This window comes from Lepisosteus platostomus, chromosome 20 (genome assembly GCF_059453375.1).
Source record: "Lepisosteus platostomus isolate fLepPlt1 chromosome 20, fLepPlt1.hap1, whole genome shotgun sequence".
In the NCBI taxonomy this organism is placed as follows: domain Eukaryota; kingdom Metazoa; phylum Chordata; class Actinopteri; order Semionotiformes; family Lepisosteidae; genus Lepisosteus; species Lepisosteus platostomus.
The window spans coordinates 11,545,820-11,572,015 of NC_142630.1; positions in this window are offsets into that span (position 1 = coordinate 11,545,820).

Here is a 26,196-nt window from a genome sequence, read left to right on the forward strand (position 1 = left end):
CCTCTAGTTTCACTCCACAAAATTCCTTTGGCCCATCTGTTTTTTTTTTCCAGTAATTATTCAATTGCAAGGTGGAATGCTTTACGATCTTAGTGTTAAGCATAGGTGTTGTGCAAACCTCTCACCTCAGATCCACCCTGTCTTAAGTGCATGATCTTAAATTGTAAGGTGTTTACCTCCGAGTCAGCAGAGTTTAGCTAGGACAGTGGGTTTGTGTAATCTCCTTAAGCTTTCCCAAAATTAAAATCACTTCTTCCTGTGTCTTTTCTAAACCCATTGGTCACCAATTTACAACAGAAATTCTGTACATCTAATTCTGATCATTCACTCCCTACTCTTTTAATACTACTACTACTACTACTAATAAAGGCCTGTGATTTCAGTGTTCAATATGGCTTATATGTAGTGTAACAATAAATAAACAATTCATCAGCATTTTTCTAAAATATAGTTTCTTTGCTGGCACTTGAGGCTTTCATAAAAATTGATTCACTGAATCTCTGTGAAAGCTGTGGCAATTTAATACTTTTATAATTTTGGAAAACTAACAGGTTTTCTCCGCTATCACTGAATGCTCTAAAGAAGATTGCATTTCTGTTCCAGGAGAGTAATTTAAAGTATCAAATGTAGGGATTATGGCACTCTGTGGCATCATTTCAAAACTGGCACGTTACACACTATACTAATAAATCACTCCAAAATCCTTTTTTATCCAGTCCTCCCATCATTCATCCAGTAGACAAGGATTATCCAGCACAGTTGTATATAAAACTAGAGGGGTACATGTAACACAGATATTTTAATCATTAACTTTATAACATTTATGTTTGTGAAGTTCACTGTCACCTATTGATAGTTTTCAACTGTTTTGCAACACTTCTGACATCTGGTGACTATCATTTCAGGGAACTGCAATATTAATATTATGTTAAATCGGATTAAATAGCATATTTAATAACAATGTAAATATTTAAGAAATCAAAACTCCATAAATTAATATATATATATATATGTTTTTATCATACAAATAAGTCATAAATGTACCTGACAATTCTATTGAAATTATAAAATAATCAAGAATAAAATTCATTAAATTATTCAGGCTCTGAGGAAATTACCACTAGGAGGCAATGTGGTTGTATCTAAAATTCAGTTTTCCTTAATAATTTGTGAACCATAACCATACCTTGGGTAAATCACTAAATTGTTATTTGTTGTTAAGAGTTCCTTTACAATTTCAAAAATAAGGTCAGATGTCAAGTAAACTCAAACTGTGGCGATTAGTAAATTAACAACAGCAGTGATAGAAAAACAGATATCATTGAAACAAAATCACTAATCCTAAAACTTTTTCCTGCTTATTTGTTTTTGTGAGCACGTTTACTAGTTTTTAGACTTTCTGAACACAGCCAATCACTAACATTGTCCCCACTTTACACTCCCTACTAACCTCCCCTCTGAGTCTTCTAACCACAGGTGCCCAGAAGAAGAGAAATCTGAAATGAAAGTCATAGACGTACAGTATAATAAAGACCTAACAGCGTGAGCAGCTGCAGGATTCAACGCCTCCACCTCCACTCTCTTCCCCCCACATTGTGAATGCATACAATAGCAAACTCCATATAAATAATGTCTAGAAAGACCAGTATCCAATGATATCAGGGAAGGGACTGTGGAATTTTCCAATGAATGCCTGCTTAAATGTTCATATCAAAGCATGTCATCAGCCTCATGAACCTTTTAGCATGCACCCCAGCTCTTTTGTTCATTGGCTATTTAATTTTGATCACTTATGATGCAGTATTCACTGTATGGAAAATTAAAGCAATGTTCTCATATAGACCTTTCCACAGACTTCTACAGAGAATTTAAATTAGACACTGACAGGTTCTGGCACCAACAGGGAAAACTTATGCATGCTAATACAGTAACGTGCATTAAAATCATAAGGGCATGCTTGATCACTTCTTAATACTGATGCATTTAATCACAGCACTGCCTGAAAACCAATGAATGGTACTCACTACAGAAGTGAATTTAAACATGAAGTTACCTTGCTGATTGGAAGCAGTAAACAAATTATATTCCTACTGTAAATATAATGTAACAATACTTTTGTTTGTACCATTCAATCTCACAGTGCTCTGTAACTTTAGGTAACATTTAAAAAAGGCTGTGGTCCATTTTTCTTCCATATTCAGTTTATTGCAATGGTTGGAAACCTTAATAATAAATACTAAAGCTACAAGAAACACCATACAAATACATTACAGAAAGTACACCTAAAACTAAGAAGGATTAAAGGAAAACACCTTGTCAATCCCAGTTAATGTTCTTATCATTTGTTGAGGCATACATTAGCAACCAGTGATAAAGCTATCAGTTGTATTTATTCTAATGAAGTTTCTCTAAAAAATGAGTTACCCTTTCCCTTCTTTCGAGTGTTGAAAACAAACTTTAGGAAAGGAATCATAGAACTTTGGAAATACAATCAATTACCCAAACCTATAAACCATCAGTGTTATTCAGATCAGTGTTATTTTAATAACTGTGATGCAATCGCTTTATTTACATATTTGTAGCATGTAATTAATAGCTCAAGGTGATATCAACATCTGCAGTAATCTATAAAATAATATGAAAAAGTAAAAAGGTTTATAATCTATTAATTAAGAAAACATGACACCTCCCAGTTTGTGCATTAAAAATAGAGAATGTAGGTGAGCTGATGAGAGGGAAACAATCAAGTTCGTACAGCATTATTCAATTCTTTTAACCAGTATAGGGCCCAAGTGAGAGATACAGAAGATCTCATTTCCAAGTGTTGATAAATCTGTCCTTTGAGTCTTCTGGTGTGCAGTGTTGCGTTCAGGTAGTCGTTCTTGGATTATTCTCATTTGGCTTTTTCTTTTATGTTTTTGACTTGGCATAGCAGTGATCAAGATTGGCTTGTAATGGACATTCTGCTGCTAGTCATGACTTGAGCACTTACGGTATATGAGTCAATGTACTTTAATGTTTTGTACAGTACATATGGTAAAGTCGGCAGTTCTGATTGGACAACAGAAACCATATTCTGCAAGACATATGAAACATGAAATAAAATGTTCTCATGTTTCTGGAAAAAGTCCTGCATAACTGAACATATATAAAGGACAACAAATATTTTACCTCAAACTCTTCCGAAATGTCTGCTCCCATGGTTGGTATTTACATTTTCATAACCTAGAGAACGTTTGCTTTCAACATTACCTATGCACTGCAAGTATACTATGTATGTATTTTACAGAGTAGTCTGGTTCCTTTTTTATCCAATCTTGTACTGATGATATTGATAATATTGATGATAACAGTAATTCTTTATTTAACCAGATTAGTCAGTTAATAACAAATTCTCATCTGCAATGACAACTTGTTAGAGACTTCTACCAATGTTTCACAGGCGAAGGAGCAATCGATAAAAAAATGAATACCACAACAGGACATAACATAACAGGATGTGACAGAGTTAACAAGTGCAAGTGTCAGACATAAAAGCTTTAATCATACAACTGAAAACACCCCGAGACACAAAGGTGAATAGTTTTAGCTCACTCTGCAGATTTTTCCAAGAACTGGCAGCACCAAATTGAAATGACTTGCGCACAAAATGGTACTTATTCTTCACAAGGGAGATTTAGTTTGATAAAAGTACTATATTGTAGGTCAAAAGGTAGTACAATAAAATGCAATTCACGAATGAGATAGGAAGGTTTTTTTTTCCCCAATTAAAGATCTGTAAATGTTGCAATCATCTATTGTGGACAGATCGTCAAACAATTTTAAGAAAAAAAGTCACAATGATGAGACGTGATAGGGGTGCCAGTGACAAAATGTATGGGAGAATGGTGTAATACAACAGCAGTTTGATTCTGCAGATTCTATCACCATTGTCCAGGATGTGGAATATGGACATTTGAACTAGTGTTTAACAACTAAGGGAATGTGTAAAATACAATTTGTTATGACAAATGAAATCAAGTCTCGACTTGACTTCAGCTTGGAATTTATCAACATGAGATTTGAAAGTTAAAGCACTATTGAGCCACATGCTTAGCATATTAGAAACCGTGCCTTACTCCAATTCAAAATTAAATTCTGAGATGTAAGAATGCAGAGTAAATAATTTTTCCTAAAAAAATATTTCCTAGAAAATATTGGTTTTATTAGCATAAAATGCAATGCACAGCAAGCTTGTTGTATTTTTACCATAACAAAGCTGTAGACCCATTACAGTTTATCAGTGACAGGTGGATTCAGGTGAGGATAAAATGGTGTTATTGGTGTATAGGTGGACATGAGAGGTGCCCGATGTCTGATCAGTACCATTAATATAGATCGAAAAAGGAGCATGGCCCAGGAAAGAACCTTGTGGGACTCCTTCAGTATCTGAAAGAGGTTGTGAAAAAAAAAATCTGTTAGACCATACCTTAATCCCCAAAGATAGCTGCAGAAGGGTGCTTTTTCTTGATCCCAATTATAATATCAAAGACCTTTTAAGGCAGGCAAAAATGCACCCAAAGCCTAGAACAAAACCTAAACTGCATATCAGATAAAATAGGTCCTGCCTCAAAAGGATCTTGAAAGCATTTTTCCATAGTCCTAGATTGGCAAAGCAAAATAGATACAGGTCTATAGAAACTGAGGTTTGACTTATCAACTCCCCCTACTTTGATAAGACTTTCTGCCCTCTGGGATTTCTGCTGTTTTAAAAGAGCGATTGAATAAGTGGGTCAGCAGAACGGATACTAGATGAGAAGCAAATTGTATAAAGAATGATTCAATATTTCATGAATTTTAAATATGAATATAAAAGCAGAAACCCATTTTAGTTTATCTTCTGTTATTTTCCTTTTAATAAAATCTGATATTGGATCATTATTTTTAATTGTAAAGTCCACATATGGCAAACAATGACCATTCTTTAGTGTACAATTAAAGTCAAATACATCCAAACCTAACACTCAATTTAAACACAGCAAGTTATGTTTAATTCTCTGTTTTATGCTTGAACTGTCAATGTTAATTCAAAAAACACGGCACAGGACATTTAATTTTTAAAAATGTCTATTGATTGTGTGCCTATGCCATTCAGTGCTTTATTATTTAATATCCCTCAAGTTTACAAAGAAGTCCTCTCTGCCCATGTTTGTGTTAAGCTAAAATAGAGCTGTCACTTCTACTCTCTTCTGGGTATGCTTTCAGCAGACTGTTCAGTGCAATTCCATATCATAAGTTTAGAATCCTGAAGGACCGTCAACTGACATTTACAATGGAAAGCTCATATAAATGACAAATCAAACCATGTATTGAATTCAAATTAATGGTCTTAGAACACACACACTCAAACAACTTTGAGCTAATAAAAGTAATGGATTTTATTTTTTAATGTAAAATGTCAGTCCAAGGAAATGTGCTCCAAATATTTAGTTTGCCCTGCAATGTAGTGAATGCATTGATATTTGGTGTTTTTTCACTTCTTAAAAATGTAAAGACTTTTATGTTTTTAACTAGTAATAAAGTGTCTTTCTGTGACATTTTGGAAAATGTTTTACATGAAGAAATGTATGAATGCATTTCAAAAGTATGACAAATGTTTCATATGTTGCTAAACTAACAAGGATGGTGTAAAATGGGATTAATTTACATCACCATAAGAAACAGAAACAGCTAGAAACAGCTTTACTTTGTCGGGGTGAAAATTAGAAAAGCATCTAGTGGTGAAATCAGGAGGCCATTACAAAGCAGAAAACATTTAAGAGAAAGTTCATTCATTTTAATTATGTTAGCAAAGCTACAGTATGTGAGAGTTCTGCTGAAGACCTCTCCCACCATGCTGTACTTGACTTTATCAAAGGAGCAAAACATATTGAACTCATGCTAAGATAGTGAGCCAGGTGATTTAGTAATATGTTTTGTATGTGTGAGTGAGATTAAAAAGATAGTGCTAAAAGAGATTTAGTGCAACTACCGGTAATCATTGTTTACTATTGAATGACCTACTACGAGGTGATAGATAAGTCATGCAGTGTCTTGTGTGCTGATAATTAATCATCCAGATGCAATTCCTAAAACACAGAGTCCCTAAAAAGATTTTTTCATAAACATAATTGATTTTTCATATTCACACATAATTGTCTTATGTTCACTGCTTTATTAAGAAAAATGATCATAAAAAGAAAACAACTGGATTGCTTCTCATTATTCTTATCAACATGGGAAGACATCAACCATGCATATCCATTGATTGCTTTCTATAAAGCAGAGTATTTTATTGTCCTTCTTGGGATCCATGGTTTTGATTGCATGTTAAAAGACCCCATAATCATTAGTTTGATTTGTGCCAAGTGTTGTAATGGTGCTATTAATCCAAATGAAAAATATTGAGAATCTTAAAAGAAGCAATGGGTTTGATGTCTTAGCTACTAAATGAACAAAATGTCAATCAGACCTCGTGGTATTTGTTTATGCAAAACCTAAAAAGTATGAGTGTCATTGCATGGGGTAAAGGGGCATAAAAATGTGTTTTTTAAAAAAAGACAAACAACAATGCATTAACGACTTCAAGGATAACAAGTGTAGACAGCAGAAATAAGCTAGGGCAGCTTTGCTTAACAAGAGATCAAGACCCCATGGAAAAGAATCGCCACAAACCCAGGATTCTCTTTGACCTCCACATAAAATTGCATTGGCTCTTGCAGTTAATGCATTACATTGATCGACAGTTGTGGTCTGAGAAGGAGAATTCCTGGCTCTCCCGTCATCTCTTGTGTTTCCTGGTGGCAAGAATGAATCATATTATGAGGATAATGAACCATTTAATGACCTGTGTGTTGATTTATCAGATGTGCTGGAAAGGCCAATTTAAAAATATAAAGCCATAAGTCACCAAGTCACCACATACTGCTCTGTGTGGCTGGTTGGCTCCCCTATCAATGATTGCTGTGTTAATCAAGGCGTCATTAGGGATGGTAAGAAAGGAAAGTGCTTATATGCAACACTTTTCATCCTGAAATGGTCAGCTGCATTGATTGTAAATAATATATCACTTAACTCCACTCCCAACAACATATGGGCCCTTCACAGTATACTTGGCTACTGCTGGCTACTATTTTAAAATTATTTCCACTTGATGCCAGGTCATTAGACTCCTGCTCCACAGAGTAGAATATTAACATTTTATGATTTTGTTTCAATTATACTTATTTATTATTTAATTCTTTATGTGCTTTAAAGAAAATGGCACAAATAGATTGTTGCCAAAGAGACAGTATTTGTCTTGGGTGTAATCTTGAGGTGCTTTGAATAGAAAAAAGGATTTATTTAAGTTGACTTTAAGTATCCAGAGCTTGTTCTCTACAAATATCAATAGACACATCCACATACTCAAGAAAAAATCTAATTATAATTTACACGTCAATTTAAAATCCATGTAAAAATTATTAAAATAGGAAACATACTGCATCCAATATTGTCCAATAAGTTCTGCTGAGTAAATTTTTCCCATAAATTGTCAATTCCAAAACTTGAATGTACAAATGTGACTGAGGAGGTGCTCTTTTTCTGACTTTCTGTAAAAATTCCTTCCACTTAGCCAGAGAAACAGGATGATGATTGATAAACAGGATATTCGTTCTAGTAGTGCTATTTATTACCTTTAAATCCTCCCAAAACCATAGGCACTAAACTGGATTGAAGTCTAAAAAATGAGTATTTAAAAAGGTCAATAGTTCTGTTGGCACAAAGAAATAACAGTGTTCTGATAATTCATAACTTTGTCTTGCCCTGTGTTCTCTGCCCAAGTACTGGAAAAATGCTAAAATCATGTTCATGTTCTACTGATTTTGTTTAAGTGTTTTATATGGACAGTTCTACTGTAAGAGCAAGAGGTCCAACATGAACCTAACCACTGTTAGAATGATTACATCTAATATACATATTCCCACAGGGCATGCTACAACAAAAAATGATATGTGTCAATAACATGCAACTCAAAATAAAATGCGGTACATTTTAAGATGGCCCCCTTTGGCCAGTTTTGTCTTTTGTATCTAAAGCATATATCTCATTGTGTGTTTCTGACAGCCCTGCCAACCTAAGGCAAGGCTTGTAGTGTGGTTTTTTTTGTATGATGTCAATGTTTGAGTGAAACCAACCCCTGCTGCCCTCCCTCTGACCTGTTGTCAGGTCTGAACAAGAACTTTCAGAAAACAAGGGAATACACTTTTGCGGAGGCAGTTTAAAAATGAATTAAACTGATCTGGAGTGACAAAGACTGAAGGACTATGAAAACAGTTAAAATAATCTATATTTGGTGTTTTTATTTACAACCGCACACCTAATAAGATACTTTCCTGCATCTTATCCATTATCTATTTGGGGAAAATTACTAGGTAATTCTCTGTAAATGAATTATTTGAAAAGTTTAAATTTTTAACGCTGAAGTAAGATTACTGTATAATGTAGTGTAAATTCTACTAGAGTAGAACAACCAGAACAACAAAAACAAAAACAGCACTGGTTTATTAAGAATGCACAATAGAAATTCTTCACCAAATTGTAAAATTAATTGTGTTTGATTAGAAAACTGATTCCAATGGGAGAAAAGTAACTGTAATGTGATATTTTTCATTTTGTTAAAGGTATGGAATATCAGCACTGATACTCATTACACTGTCATTATATAAAAAAGGCATGAGTTCAAAAGGTGCAGAGCAGAACAGAGAAAGCTGTCACCAAGAGAGCTATGACAAAGTGTTATAGATGCATGGCCTACTGAAGATTATAATCACAAGTCTCTGTGGGGGAGGGGGGGGGGGTTGGTTGTGATGAATTGCAGTACAGCTCTTTAAAGCACTGAGACTTACTGGAGCACAAGAAGACCTTCATACTGTATCAATCATTATCGTTATGTTATTGTTATTGGCGTATAGAATTTGAGATTCCCTTTAACGTATCAGAGATGGTCCATTTGATATATGGCCAAGGTATTTTGGAACTGTTAGGTGCTGCAGAAATGTCCAGTAGTAACATTAGATCCAGTTAATCAATCTTAGCAACGTCTGCAATTAATGTTCTACCTCAATATCCCTTGTGTTAAAGTCAGGTAGAGGTTGAACAAACTGCGCAGAAGGGAAATTATAGGGCCCGCAGCTTTAGCTGTCACGTCAGTTTCAGGTTGGAGAAGATTTAGTACCTGGACGAGTACAAAAGCTTATAGAAAATGAAATGCTTACCACCGTGTCATAATATAGAAATTGCATTCCCCAGGAGATAAGTTATGACCACCATACTGGCTATGGAAACATACAAATAAAAAAATACATACCTAAATCTCTGTTTTTAATGTTCCCATGAAAACAGGTGAACGACTTGGGTGAAAGATCAGCAATAACCCAAATTAGACTTTGAGTCTTAGAATGCAGAACACAAATGAAAAAAAAACCCTTCAGGTTAAATCGACGTCCTTGTTAGCAGCCTGAAAAAAATACAATTTTCAAAATAGACGAGTTGATTACTTTTTCTGTATGAGAACTGTTTGTCCTAATGCTTTTATTCACAGCAAAGCATATCAGAAGTTTCTTTACCAGTACCTTTGAGAGCTCAGTTTCCTAGTTGTTTAAGAACACTTCCACTCTCATTTAATAGAGTTGGAGCAATGCAAAAAATGCTAAATAAAATGGAAATGTACACAATTTTAGAAACACGCATGTGTTATGAGTGCACAACTTCTGTCAGTTCCTCTATGTACCATACAGCTTGTGTTTGACCTATTTGCTACATGGCCAGTTGGCACAGGAGTAATAGTTTAAAAACTGGGAAAAGAGATCATGACAGCATGTAATTATGATTGATCAGTGAATTATTGTGGACCAGGCTCATCAGATGTTTATTCCAGCAAACAGAGTTTGAACATGATAAAAATGGCATGCAAAAAAAAAAATATTCCCACTATTACTGGCATGCATGGCAGCACTTTTTTCTTTCTTAAGATAGCAATTCAGCAGAGAATGTGAACAATGAAAAGAAATGGGAACTATTTAGGTACTTTGTTTAAGAATGGATGATTCTGATGGGTTAGAGATTTTCTAAAGTGGCTGAATTAATCTCGGTGAGACAGACTGAGGAAATTACAAATTTTTTTTAAAATGCCTCATGAAATCACAGCTCACTCAAATGCTTAAACCAGCTATTCTACCTACCAGATATTTTAAAAGCCAATTCTATTTGTCTTTGTTGCTTTAAAAAATAGTGTTTTAAAATGTGACCATGATGGGTGAATACATCATCAATCCAAATTATAACTTTATCAAAGGAGCTTGAACACACAGCTATATTTCTCTCAACCAGTACCTTTTAATTTAGATTAAATAAAGTAGAGTAATGTACATCAAAACCACTAGTTTCACTTCAGTAGCTTGGTCAAGGCTTAAGTCAGATGGGGAAGAGGCATGATTCAAATAAGTGAGCATTACTGGCATAATATGCCTAGCTAAGGAGAATGACAATCTGTCTTCAAGGCAGAGCTGTTGGAGCCCCTAAAAGAAACTAGATGCACCCTATCATTTCGGATGCAAAAAAAGTTACAATGACTGATGATAGAATAGAAATGAGTATAAGAAAGAGGGATATGAAAGGTCCGAAAACAGTTTGAGGAGTAGAATTTCTAAATTAACCAGAGAGAGGAGTGTTCAAGGCGCGCTGCTCTGGGGAATATTGTTGTGGCAATATGAAGAGAAATGAATAAGAACCCTGTTACACTTAAGTAGAGTCTTTAATTGCAGAACATAGTGAGTGTGCTTAACGTGAATTGAATGTAAGGTCTTGAAATTCAGAGAACTGGTGTTCAAAGGACGGAACAGTGGTATCTGGATTCCAGTGAAAGATGCTGCACCAATCCAAGGAATGGCTGGAAAGTGGTTGGTGCTGAAGTTGTCTTAATTGGTGCTTCAAGGATGTGATGTAGGAACCTTTGGCAAGCTGCTCCCTGCTGAGTACTCGGTCTGAAAGGGTGACTGTCTGAGTTGAGAGTGATTGATACGGGGAACAGAGAGGTTCTGTTCTACTACACAACCTATAGGTCAAGACATACTTGAATATGACTTCTGAAAAGGTATAGAGCTGCTGACGGTGGGCCTGAATTTCCGTAAAGGGGAAGCCTGCAAAACGGTTTGGGTAACAGGGAATTCGAGTGATGCTATTAAGAATTGCTTACAGGCAAAAACGCAGGTCAAACGTCTAAGAAATTTCCCGACACAGAAAGATTTAAAGCACCTTTATTTATAATATGCAGAATGAATATATGGCTAAGTAGATGAGGACAGATTGTGGCTCCAAGCAGAACCTTAAAGAAGAGTGGCGATGACAAAAGAGCACAGTTTCCAAGATACACAAAGGAATTAAAGAAGATTCATGAGTCCAGGGTGCTATGAATTATTTTTCTCTGTAAGACAGTAAAGCCTGTATACATGCATTTTATAATGCAACAGTTTGGGAGATCTAAGGCTGTCACTATAGAAAAATGTTGTCATTCCACTGCTGCAGAAGCAGGACCACAGCTTTTATTTCTCCTCGTCAGGGATTATTAGACCTTTTCATGCCCGTGTTCAATAGGATAAGTTATTAAAAATAATTATATTGCATTCTCTCATTTTCAAACTTGATTATAATGCCAGAACATGATTATTCCACTTTTATGCAGCAAATGACATTGATACTTATAATGCTGAAGTTTGGATTTTTAAAGAAAAGCCAGATCCCTTGTGTTTCCGTGGGCTGACATGAGTAATTCTTTAAAAAGCTACCTTATAATGAACCCTGATTCAGGAAAATGTATTATTGATGTGCCAACTTAGTAAGAGGGAGGGCGATCTGGGCTCCTGCAGCTGACTGATCGGTTGCATTTGACCTTGAGACTCAACAAACGCACCCCTGTGCATCCATAGTCATAGAGGCTTGTTTTTAGGAGAAACAAGAAACAATATTCCTTAATCTTTAATCCAACCAGACATAACTCCTAACCTCTTACATTTTATTTCCCAAATACTTTTATAGTTTACTCAGAATATCATGAAAAGAATTATGCCTCTTGCATATTGTATATCCTTCTGTTGACAATTGTCTCTGGCAGAGAAAGGTGTTTAAAAAGCCCAAGCTACATTTACATAATAATAATATTTCCTTCTATCTCAAAGCACTTTAGAAAGGGGGCACTTCATTCATCGCTGACGTGCAGCCATTAAGCACCTGTAGATCATGTAGTGATGTGAAAAATTGCTTAACCGTTCGAATTAAAAATGAGTATTTAGGCCAGGAGTTGTGAGATCCCAGGACTGAATTAAGCCAGGCCATTGTCACTGTCAATGGTATGGCAGTGCCACGATATCTTTAATGACCAAGTTGTTAAGACCTTGGTTTAAAATATTTATTCAAAATATTTTCCACAACACAATGTCAGTTACCAACACACTGAAGCATTGGATTAGAATGTCTGGATCAGAGGTAAGAATGCCTCTTACTTGTCCACCAAAGCCACTGACTGCAGCAGCAACCTGGTTTTGCTTAGAGGTCTCTCATCCCAGTACTTACCAGGCCCATTCTTGCTTAACTTCTGAGATCTGAAAAGATCAGACTACAAGCTCGTTATCCTGTTGGCAATTTTGGGTTGTCATTTTGTAATCTGCTTATCCATCTTCTTATTCTTCAGATACACTGTATATTCTCAGTTCTTCATAATTTCCATTGGATTCACAGTATTGTTTCATTATAAAATTACATTGGAATTAGATAGGATTCCACACTTTAACTAGGGATTTGATTTCTGAAGCTGAACCGAAAATTTAATTTTTCGTATCTGTGTGGTCTCCTGGGATTTCCTGAATGTGGGAGAAAGCCACTGTTATGTATATTTCATTATCGTATAAGTAACTTGTTATTCTAAAAGCAAAGCATTTTTATCCTGAATTTTGTTATTGGTGTCTTTTCATGGTATAAATGCATAATGTATTTGCACACATTTATTGCTGAATTGCTGAGTTTTGGTCTTCTTACTGTGATAAATGATTACACAGAGCCTCCTGGGTGTTTTATGCAGCTAGTTTTTCTTTTGTCATAGAGTTAAAGTAAGCCTTTCCTAACCCTATGAGAAAATGTACTTCAGGAGATGTGCTTAAGTTTTGTCCGCTGGTAAGTTGCTATAGTAACTCTTTGCAGCTAACAGAGAAGGTTCAAAATTCAAATCAAGTGTTTTTTCCCCTCAGAAGACTATTTTTTAATCATATTTAAGTGTCAGTGTTGGAGGTGATTCCCAGATAAATGTATCGCAACTCACTAAAATATCACATGTCAGCAGCATACTTTTTTCCAACAGCATACAAATTTTCCAACAGCTTTTTTACCCATAAACTGGACTTCCTATTATAACAGTTAAAACATTTGAAGTTAATTTTTCATCATGCTGTTCAAACAGGAAAAAATGATGTACTGTTTTATTCATAACAAATGGCTTTGTAGAAAATAAAATGTTTAAAGAAAAACGTCTCTATAAAGTAGAATTTGCTAACTCCATTTCAAATAGAAATAAGAGAACAAAAATCAGTGAATGTTGCTTTGTTCAGACATCCTTCTGGATTTGCAAAGAATCGTAAGAAATACATTTTGCAAAGAACAGAAAGTGATGTTGTCCTCCTGCATACAAAACTGTTGTCTCATTGATATTTGAATTATTTTAAACTGATTCAGCCACATTGAAATAGAAAAGGTTTACCCTGTATCTACATTTACTACACTAATTTAACTAGCCTTTAAATTAAACCATGACGTTGTAAGGACACTGGCAATACTTGTGACCAGTGGAGGAAAAGTATGATATTCCTGTACAGCAGTAATTTCCATTTAAGGGAAGTTGAAACATGCCATCTGTTATAATGTAGCAACAGAAAATAAAAGAGAAACGTGAGACTTATAAACATTGCAAAAAGAACCAATGTTCTATTTATTCCACATAAGGTGAAAATTATTGTGGCATAATACTGTATGTTGTTAACTCCACCTAATGTCTGATGCAATCTACAGGTATTCCACTTTTAAAACTTTTGAGTGGGTGTATATTTAGGTTTGAATATATTCAAACAATGAAAGATGCATTACAATAATTTTAGTGTAATGAGAAACTATTAACCACAATGTAACAAACAGTGAACACAAATAATTACTCAGAGGAATGTTTCCAGTAACATGGCATACAGCATTAACCCTTTAATATATCACACATTAAAATAATTTTAAAATTTGTATTGGATCCCCTGTTCAGTCTCTGTTCAAGACTAATAATGTTTAGTTACTTCATTCTGTTGATATATGTTATTTTCCTAAGCCCCAGAATGGATCTATTTGGTCTCCAGTGAAGCAATATCTTTTCTGTATTGTACGTAATATTCTGTATGAAACCTTACCTGTGCATTGTACAATTTTAACATAAACGCCCTTGATTTTAATGCAGTTAGTTTTTAATTTAGTGTTCATTCTTTACCTGTACACTCTGTTTTCTGTTCCTTAATCAATTTTCAACTCTGTCACACATTTCCCAGAATGCCTACTTTCTATAGTTTGAGAATTCTTTTTTATCGGGCACGTAATCAAAAGCCTTCTGAAAATCAAAATACACCAAATGATACACTCTCTGTTTATTGTTGTTAGAGCTCTAAAAAGGTGATCAGGCAAAATCTACCTTTTGATTATTTCTGAGGACAGTGATTCCCAAATCTTGGTCCTGGAGGACCACTCAACTGCTGATTTTGTTTCAGTCAAGGTTTTGATTACACAATTCAACCCTTAATTTACCAACTGTAATAAAAGCCTGAGTTTGATTGTTTTGAGTTCTTAAACATATTGGGGGTTGTTTTTTAACTACTGCATTTAAGAATCAACTTAAGGTGTACCTCTATTGTCCCATGTAGATTTGCTCTCTCCCATTTATTGTGCATTAAACTCCAGAACCTTGTGATTTATAAATTGAGCATTGATTAAATGTATAGTTTACTGTACTTGAAGCAGAGAACGGTGTTTTTTGGGAGATTAGAAATAGTTGTGCTTTTTCTCTACAGTGGCCTAAATGTTGTCTGCCTTCCTGTCTACAGTATTTATCTTTTCCCCCTGTAACACTAACTTCTACTGTACAAACCATCCTATTACAATTTTCAGGTAAAACAAAAGATAATTCAGCATTAACTACTGTCTGGCAAACAAGTTCATATCCAAGTAGAAAATTAATATCTTACGTTCTCCTTCTAAGTACTCACAAATACTTAAGTAATTTCTTAATGAATTAAATAATTGCTATTTAATTTATTATCGATAGTCCTCATCTCCTGTTTTTTTTTTCTCAGCAGGTTAAATCTTTGTTTTTTTCTGTTCATGCACAACTTTTATAATTTCATGAACAAAAATCACAAACTTACATTTCTATCGTGTTACAGCACCTGACTGTCCTGTGTAATACTGTATATTAAAATATATTGAAAAAGAACATTGAAAAAGCTTACAGAAAACATTCACCATGATGGCGATTTCTTTGCAAAGCAAATTGGAATGTACTTCTATTGTAAGTGTCATTTGAGGTTCATGATGCAAGAGAAGGACCGGTGGGATTTTTTTCAGAACTTCTTGGATGTTCTTGGGCTAGAATGTGTTCTTGTGGTCTAAACTCAACAGAGCTGCTCAAACCAAGGCAGGGTCACATGCTTCACTGACTTTGCAGAAAGAAAATCAATTTCAGAAGGGGATAGCAGAACGTATGAAGGAAATGTCCTGCTAGAGAAAAGTCACAGAAAGGTGCCAAAAGGACTTTAACTTCAAAAGCTTTCTCTCCCTTTGGTTAAATACGCAAATACATTTTTAGAATACGATTGAGTACAAGTCAGAAAAAATATTGTAGATCACCAAGAGCAGACAAAAACTATATTAAATTGTGTAACAGTGAAAAGAGGTAAGGCTTGCAGGTTCTGAAACTGATGGTTGACATGAATGATCTGCTGTGTGTTGTGCTAATATGAATCTGCCTTTGCTGTGGAATACATGAAAGGATGAAGAGGACATGTTGAAGTGCCCCAACTCAACTGATACAGCATTTTAATCTGGAATATAATATTTTCATACTTAATTTATTGATGGCTTTAATTTTTTATTAGATTAGTAAAAAAAAAAACCTTAAGGTCAACATTCCTATAAGCTTAAAAATATTAAAAGGATAAATTTATGAACTCCATAACTTTAGTGATAGTAATGAAATATGAGTCTCTTTGTATTTTCAAGGATACCTCCAGTACTTAAGAAGAAGTATATTAAAGGAATAAATTGCAGATAATTTAGCAAATACCTCTGAGAAGTACTTACATTGCAAATTTGTTACTGTCAAATTTAGCTCTGACATTTACAAGCGTTGTTAAAAGGTGAGTGTTATATCTTCTTGGAGCCAGTGTAATGAAGCTCTTTCCTGGAGTCAGAAAAGTCTGTGTAATTTCTCAAGGAAGCCATTAGTTTATATCTCCACTAGACTTTGCAGGTTGACATTCACTGCTGGCAGTATCATAATAGTATGTCTGCTGTTTTGGTAAGGATAATTCTTTTAAAAATATTTCCTGTTATTAGACATTTTTTAGAAAATAAATGCTTCCTCATAGATTTTAATATAATTACCCTAAACCTGGTTACCTAACTTAATATTTGCATAGCAGACATGATAATTAGGGTATGTGAATATTTTTTAATGTAAAAGGATGAGTAAAATATGTACTGTATTGTACCACCTCTTCTTCCTTTTTACTATACCAAGATGTGTTAAACCCCCCCTAATAAAATCAGTTTAAGATTAAGAATACAGGAGGATAAATGTGCCTGCATTTTTAGATTCAGTTAGAATTATAATTATATCTCATTGGAAACAATTTTTCTATACCTTCTGATGATATGCTATTTAATCACCGAGCTCCTGACATTACTGCTTTCAATTTCCAAAGCGCGAGGAGACAAAAGGAATGAAACGTTATCTTTACAGGTCTTCACACAATGGAGACACAGACACTTACATATCAAAATAACTACAATTTCCTAAAATGGTTTTTACCTTTTAGTCAAAAAAATAATCATACGTGCTTTCACACTGAGTCAGTGTCATTGTAGGTTTTATAGAATGTGAGCATCACCCACTGAAGGTCAGATTTGTAAATGTTCATAGTTATGAGATCCAGGACCTTTGAGGTATGACAGTACAGATAAAAGTAAGATACAAATACTCTTCATTTTCTCATGAATAGTTAAAAGAATATACCACCACATTTAAAATACAATTTTAATGGTAGCACTTTACATTAAGGTTGCAATATGTATATGATTGACAACTTTACAGAATGGAGTGGGGAGCTCGTCAGTGTTCAATTTGCGATGGAACAGGAAGATGTTATTTCCAATTTAAACAGTATATTGAAGAATAAAACAAAACACTTTGGAGCCATTTCCAGAAAAAGGTGTCAAAAGAGTTTTCTTTTTTACTTCTTAGCACAGAATTACTTTCTGGTTGTTCCTATAAAAAATACGTTTATAATTGAGATTCTAATTAGCTTTATTCTACAATCAATGGTTTCATAAAATATAACCATATCATATATAATAATTCTTTGGAATCGTATAAGACTATATAGGACATAAGGGTAAGTGTTAAGTAATCTCATTGAACCTTTCTCCCTCTCTATAAAGTTACACAGCATAATCACGAAGAACTAACTGGGAAGCTGAGGAGATTGTAACTATCAAATAGAAAGTCAGGTTTCCTTCTGAATAGCTGTCATTGTCCATTATTGTAAAATGATAAAGCAAACAGATATAATCCATCAGATGTGAGAGGTGATTATTGTTCAATCTGCTCTGAGAAATCTTGTTGCAGTAGATTTCATATTGAAAAGTAGATTAAAGGCATTAATGACTCACTCAGTTCAATTGTTTGGGATTTGTAAGAAGTAACATTAAACTAACAGGATATCTAGAGAAACTGAACAGCACAGAAGTGGTAGTTAACTGCACAAGAAGATAAGAAAGGTTACAAATGAGAGGAGGTCATTCGGCCCACCTAGCTCGTTAGTAGCTAATTGATCCAAGGATCTTATCAAGCTATTTCTTGAAAGAAGCCAGGTTATCGGCTTCAATGTATGGCTGGGTAGCTTGTTCTACACTCCCACTATTGTATGAATAAAGAAGTGCCTCCTGCACTTCTGCAAAGTCTCCACTCATATCCTCTGGTTTGTGTTTCACTGTTAATTTTGAAGAGGTCTGATGGGTTGACCTTGTCAATGCCACTCAGGTCTCCTTGTAATATTCTCTGTTAAAGACTAAAATGGTTCACTTCCTTCAGCCTGTCAGTGTAGATAGTATTACAATATATTATATATGTATTATGTCGGTGTAGGTTAGCATTAGAACGGCATTAATACTCTGCATTAAATTGGCTTATGTAGGCAACCCAGCCCGGATTATTTCTTAAATTGCAGTACTAAACTTTCAATTGCAAACTTTTCAGGATCTATCATGCATGCTCAAAGCACTGCATCATCACAAGGTCGCAATTGTATTGGTCATTGAAGTATTGCCTTTGTCTGTACAGTTAAGACTGGAAACAGTGGTCCTGAAAGCTAAACGAGGTTGGGAAAATTGCTTTGCACATCTAGCACTTTGCCTTTTTCAGTGACACATTGAGGAGCCAGTGTTGACCCCGTTACATGATTAAATTTGTTTAAATACACTCAATACTGATAAGGTATAATGTATTTAAAAAATACAGTATACGGCTGTTGTGTTCTTCTGCTTTTGGTAGTTTAGTATAATATGTCCACTATAAAACCTCATTATAACATTAAAATATATAACAATTCCAATAAAACAAAATTCAGTATTCATTGATATCAGTCCCAAAAATGGCGCACTTTAAATAATAAAAAGTGCTTACTTTTTATTGATCACTGTGACCTAACTCTCAAAAATCTGTATTGGTTTCTGTCACTTTGGCTGGAAAGTGCCTTACAAACCAACATTTATTTCACCTTAACCTTGCACTCGCCACTCGCATGATATAATATATAATATAATTACATTTCAGAATTTGCATAAGTGCATGGAATATGAGAGATGTTTGTTTTCCTCCTTAAATTTAAAATCAAACAGCTAAACAGAAACAGCACAGAGAAAAAAATGCCATTCAAGTGAGTGGTGAGGTAATCTGTTTGCCAAAATTTAGTTACAAGTACTCTCAGTCTAACATGGAATAAAACACCTTGCTTCCACAGATTGTTTTAATCTTATAGGAGAGGAATCTCCACCTTACTCCTGAGGAGCACTATTCCACTGTTACAGTGTCACTTTTCAATCATTAATTTCTAAATACTTGGAACGATTTCATTGCTATTGATTAGGTAGGTAATTTGTTACATTAAGTAATTAAGAACCATATGAGGCCAAAATCTTAATAGAAACATATACTTCAAGTTCAACTATAACCAACCAGAGTTCTCTTAATTCTAAAGATTGCTTGATAAATTTGTCAATAATTTAAAGGTGTTCCTATTCTTTAGAAACAGGTGGCCAGTAAAACTAATGGCTCTTCAGGAGCAAGACTGGAGATCGGTGCTAATTATAAAGAGTATTTTTAGTATAATCTGATCAGAGAATGATTTTGACGGATGATTTGAGAGGTACCTAAAGAATGTACAATGCAAGAAAAAAGAGTATAAGTTGCCTTTTCAGTAGTTAACTCATTTTCACTTCTGCTGCATGTGACATTGAATGACCCTGTTAGATAAGACGGAAAAAAGGAATCATCTAAAGTACTCGTCTGGGATTTGAGAAACGAAGAAAGCTTTGAAGCAAAGATAGCACAGTGAAAAATTCAAGCCGCCACCAGAACTGGTGGATGTGCAGATTTTAAACGTATAATGCTGATTGGGAGAAAAAATCTGACATTTCTAGCTAGGCATATCCGACTCCAATACTAAAGGGCTGCAGGGTCATTTGGTTTTTGCTCAGATGTAAGCCACTAAATTAACTTAATTGATCTAATTATTGCTTCCGTGGGAAGTACTTAAGATTTGTTTCAAGATATTTTACAGTTGATGATTTGAAAGATGCACCTAATTAAGATTGCAGCGTCTGTAAAGCATTTTGAGGCCTGGAGTGAAATGTTAAATTTGTCTATTTAATTAAATATGCATCTCATTTGTTTCAAGTTTGGTTGGAAAAAAAACAATACTTTTTTGCTCTTTTGGAATGAATACTACTAATCAGGTGTGACAATTAATGTAGTTATTAATTATCAAGTTAAAGAAATCCCATAATATACATAACTTCCATGGATACCATGTTACTGTACATATAAATACCCCAATAAGTAAAACTAGTCATATTAATATTTTGAAACATTTCCCACTGTTGCCAGATATTACATTACGTCAATCAGTGGCACAAAGAAAAGAAGATAAATAAACTTTTATTTTTTGCTACGTTACTTTAGCACAAGACCTTGCATTCTCCATATACAAGCTTTTGGGAGTACAAAGAAAGGTCAGTCTGTTAATTTATGATAAGCCTGAATTTGGAATTCAGGGACTGAAATTAATTGAACCAAAACAACACTTTTTTTTGGCTGGGTTATGCTAAACTCCCCAGCAATGTTTTGTTCATCAACACCTCATCAAAAGAGCTCTAACTGTGCTAGCTATCCCCATACAGTGAGGTGATGGACCTCCTGTTGATTGTTTGATAGGATAAATGGTGGACTTTAATAGTGCAATAAGCCTTGCTCTCATCGAAGCAGCATGAGTTCAAAGACACCATTTGCAAAGAGATCTGACACTAAGTGGACTTATTTCCTTTTTATTTCCCTGGATGAATTTTTCACTAAGGTAATAGATCACGACATGACTTCTTCCATTCAGTTGGACCTGTGGTTAAAAACCACCAGCAGCTATTAAGACCCTGGGTGTCAGGCTAAACAACATTTGACAACTGCTTGATTTTAGAATGATCATTTGATAAAGAATTAGAAAAGAATGATTTTTCTAGTTCATTTCTGTAATCATATGAGCTTCATGTGAGTAGTATAATTCCACTGAATGTGTAGACTTCATTTGGGATTGTTATTTAGTTTTTGCATTCTATAGATAAACCAATCATTTTTCTATCGGATGGTGATCTTGTAGGAATCTGCAATTGGCTTAGTGATGTTTTGGATCAATAATTACCTGCAACTGGCAAACATACCAATAGTCAATTTTTTTTAATATTCACATATTAACTAGTCTTCCTTCCTGCATATTCTTCCTTAATCAGGTGGCTAATGTGGACCAGGGATCAAGGTGATATCTTGGAGTAAAATATGCAACTGCTACACAAACCCAGGATACTAGAGCTGTGAGGTGTGTGCCAGAAAGATAACTGCTTACCAACTATAAACAGAGGAGCACTGTCCATATTTACTTTGTAAGTAATCAACATTTAATGCTTTAGAAATGCTGCATTAGTTTCATTGCACTGATCTAAGCTGAATTTATATGAATCACTTCAATCGAAAACGTACTTTCTGAACAGTAATTGACTACCAGTGGAGTGTACAGAGCCTCTAACTCGTGATTTCTTCAATATTACAACGCTCATTCTGGGTCTATTTATGGTATGTGTTTTCACTTTCTTTAAATGGTATGCTAGAATTTACTTATAATAATTCATCTCCACATTGACCTTGTAAAACACGCTCTTCATTTTGAATAAGGTGATACATTTACCTCTGAAAAATAATAGTTACTGTACAACTGGAAGAATGTTAAGGATTTATTTTACTGATTAATATAAGGTTATTTTTGTACCCTTTAGAGAAAAGATAAATAAAGCTGTCCTGCATTTTTTTTTACTTCAGCCTTATTTTTCTGATTGACCAATAAGAATGTTGTAAGCATTTTATGAAACATGAGGTTAATTTGGGTTCAGCATGGTGGTGCAATGGTTTGCATTTCTGCCGCCTGCACTGGGGACCATGGGTTCAAGCCTGGACTTGGGCTGCAAACAGTGTTGATTCTTTGTGCTCTCCCTGTGTTAGTGTGTGTTTCCTCCCACAGTCCAAAGACAAACTGATAGATTAATTGCTTCAGGAAGAATTGTCCCTTATGTGACTGTGACCATGTTTGTGTCTGTGTGTGCCCTTCTGATGGACCCATCCAGGGTGTATCCTGCCTAACGCCCCCGTTGTTTGCCAGGATAGGCTCAGAGTCCCTCATGACCCTGTATTAGATAAAGCGGTCAGAAAATGGATGGATGGGATTAATTGGAGCCTGATAAAGTCATACTTCAAGTTGCTTAAAATCTGTTGCTAAAAAATATTAAGCAGAAATTTGCAGTTGAGATTTTTCATTCTTGAAGCTTTCTGAACTTTTATAAGAAAATCAAAGGTTGGTTTTCTTAACTTTTTATTTCCATAATTTAAAACTATGTGTTTTGGTTTTGCATTTATTGCATCTTAATTTTATATTACTTCCTTTTTGTAGACAGACATAAACTATTTTTTGTTGATAGTTCTCATTTTCTGTGAAAGACAAGTTTTGCAGTAAACAGAATTACAGTCTGTAATTCTGCCAAAAGATTAGAATATTAATTTGCCATGTTTATATGTAAACTGTTAAAAACGAGTCATGTTACCCAGTTTCTCCTAGCAGCATGTCATTATGTAAGGGAGAAGCTGTTTCTTTTAGTGAAAAAACTCAAGCTTTTTAGTTTCTCATATTTTGATGGAGTTCTGGTAAGCGTGCATGCATTTCATTTGCAGCAAAGGACAAAGAACATGACTCATTAAACTCAATTAGACTGTAGGATGATGCTATGTTGTTGTTTATATTTCTGCAAATTGAAAAGAAATTAAAACCAATTAAATCTTCTTAAAAATGATGCTTGGCATTCATGTTGAATTTGTTATAAATCATTTAGGATTTATGATGTTGATGGCATATTTTTCCCATCTGGGTCTCATAATTACAATGGAAAATGAAAACAAACAAGAAAAAAAATAAGCATCAGTTGATAGCATTTGGCAGACACATGGTAATGTCACACAAGAGAAGACGATAGAAGCTTAGGAACAAAAGCTGCATATCTTCAAACTTAATTTGGGTTATCACCAAACCCCAAAGCTAAGGCTAAGCACTGTATATCTTTGTCTGATCTATTAAAAGATGTTTAGCTTAATTCTGAAGCATAAAACAAGATATTACAGGGGAACCAACATGAATCCCATGCAAATCAAATAGTCTTTTAAAAAACTTCCAAGGTTGTCAAAGTTGAGAATTTTGTATTTTTAAAGAAATTTGATAATTCCTCTGCAGACCATGGTTCAAAAATGTTGCTCTCACATTCCTTAATTGTGATAAAGCAAGGGTTTTTGTAGATGTCTAATCCAGCTTGTGGATGTGGTTATAACATGGAGATTTACTATGAAACACATATTTAATTTTCTAGAATCCTGCAAATAGTTTAAGAAGGTGGCAGAGATTGTTTATAACATTGGACATATTAGAAATACTGTATAACTGCTGATTTACAGCTAATAAAATGTAATAAAATCACAGGAGTTGATCAGACTTTGAAAACAAGCCTTTAATTATCCAGGAACACGGAATTTTGTATTTGTTGCTGTGTACTATTTACAAAAGTTATTTTACTTTAAATTCATTTTTGCCCTGTTGACTTGAGTGTGTATTGAGAGGAGATCTGAGATGGTGATAAAATCTGAATAGTGAGTGAAAATTAATGATGGTCTTAAAAATGGAATAATTGATATTTTGTAGCAAATATATCAAGTGATATGTATGAAGTGCTGTGCACAAGTGATGTCCCATTGTTCAACCTTCAAGGAAAACAACATCAAATAGGAGATGAGGAAGTGTAATGGAATGGACATTTCAGAAAGTGGTTTCAGAGTAGCAAACTCTTACCATCTATTAAAGATGTCAAATATGGCAGATAAAATGAAAAAAGTGAAAAGCACGAGCCAAACAGGAGAATTAAATCTCTCGAATGACAAACCTGTAATTTGAGGAAAGAAAATGATTTGCTGCACACACGTTCAAATCTTCACTTCATCAAATTGCACCGGATTGCTGAGTTTTTAGAGAAATTGGTTTCTCCCTACAAGAAGATAATGTCACTCTGGAGGCTTGCTTTTTGATCATGTGATCAAACATTGTGGAAGACTTAGGTTGGTCAACTGATATTCTGTTTTAGCCATTGAAGGCCAAGAGGTACAACTGATTATGTATTTGCTAACAGGTATGTGCTTTTAAAAAATACTTCTGTCCTTTCCACACAAAACCTTAAATCAGTACCAATATGATCACTCAGGACATTAGCACTACATGCCTTTTAGATGCAAAAAAATATATAAAAGTATCATACTGGCTTCTCACATAGCAATTTTGCAATCACAGCTGCTTAAGTCACAGTACTATATTTAGTATAAAAGCACTATGCTAAATGCAGTCAGTGAAGTTTGAAACATTCATCACTTAGACTAATTGTGATTATTCACTGTTTGAATGTTTGTAGAGTACATGCATATATACAATCTATGCATGTACAATGTATGCAATTTTTTGCATTCTATATAGCTGACATTTTTCCAGAAATGATTTATTGAATATTGTTATCCCTCCTGCCTCTTTCTCATTTATTGTAAATGTTTTGCGGTTTTGTGTACTTGTGTTGTATTGTAACCTCTGTCACTTTAAATTCAAATTTAAAGAGCTCTGTTGATGTGATTGATGGATTTGCAGTGTGGCCTAAGCAAAACCAATTAGCTAAACATTTACCAAAAACATTATTATTAGAAATTCATAACAAAACATTTTCTATCTTTCTCAGGCTGCGACAGCAGATCATGCATGGGGCTGCCAGTTCACCTGTGTTACCTCTCCTTTTGCCCAGTAGGATTGGAAGGTCTTCTGATTCTGGCAGTTGTGGCAATTCTGGATTTAGATTTATTTTAGCAATGTGTGTATGTCTAATCTCTGAGTATTTTTTGCAATGCAACAGAAAGTGGATCTATGTCTCTGCTTCTCCATGCTGGCAGTGGGAGCAAAGCCTGTCACCTCTGGGTTGTGGAGTCTGCCTGTGTTGCCTATCACCTATGGCCAGACTGTGGTCACAGAACCTGTACTTTGTCAGGGTCTGTTTCTCTTTTCAGTCTCTCACACTGATCAGATACCTGGTCAGTGTGTATTATCTTTTTAGGCTCCAGTAGCTTTATAGCTTCCATTGTGTTTGTATATGTCCCAATGGTTGAGGTAATGTTGGCTTGCTCTGTTAACTTTGAAGTGTGGTGTTTTAGCAGTGCTGTTCTGAGGTTGGATGGTGTTTCTGTAACTCCCATAAGCCTCCTTTTTATGGGTCCTTTTCCCTGCATGCCTTCTCCTCCATTATCCTCACTGCTAGCTCAAAAGTTTACTCTTCAAAGACAATTATTGCAAAAGTAGTAAGTTACAACACTTGACTGGTCCACATACACAGTCAGCGTTTAGCTGTTGTGAACATTTTAATAAAATTTTATTTATAAATTTTTATTTTATTACATTGAAATTCCAGTTAAAACCAACCCTAAAAAAAATACATTTTCAAAAGATATTACTTAGAAAAAATGTAATTCATAATTGAAAATAATAAAAATGACCACAGTTATAGTTTCATTTCATGTCATGCTCTACACAAATTAACCAATAAGCCTGAACTGCTTTATCTCAAAACAAATACATACCAAATTCCATAACCTTTATGTCTTACATATTTGCAGATTGCACTATTCACATTATTATATAACTGAGACTTACTGCATTCAAAGAATAGGTTTACTGTCAAGCACTCTTAAATTGACCATAGACCATTTATGTAACTCTCCCTATTGTTTTGCTTGTATACAGATTTCTGCCTGTATACAAATTACAAATTACTTTATTGCATGCCAGTTATCATACATTGAAATGCATGTCTTGAACAGCCGAAGTCTATCAGAAAACATATATAATTGATTTCTGGAAATGTACACTTCACATTTGGCAATTTCAGAACAGTGTAGTAGAAAAC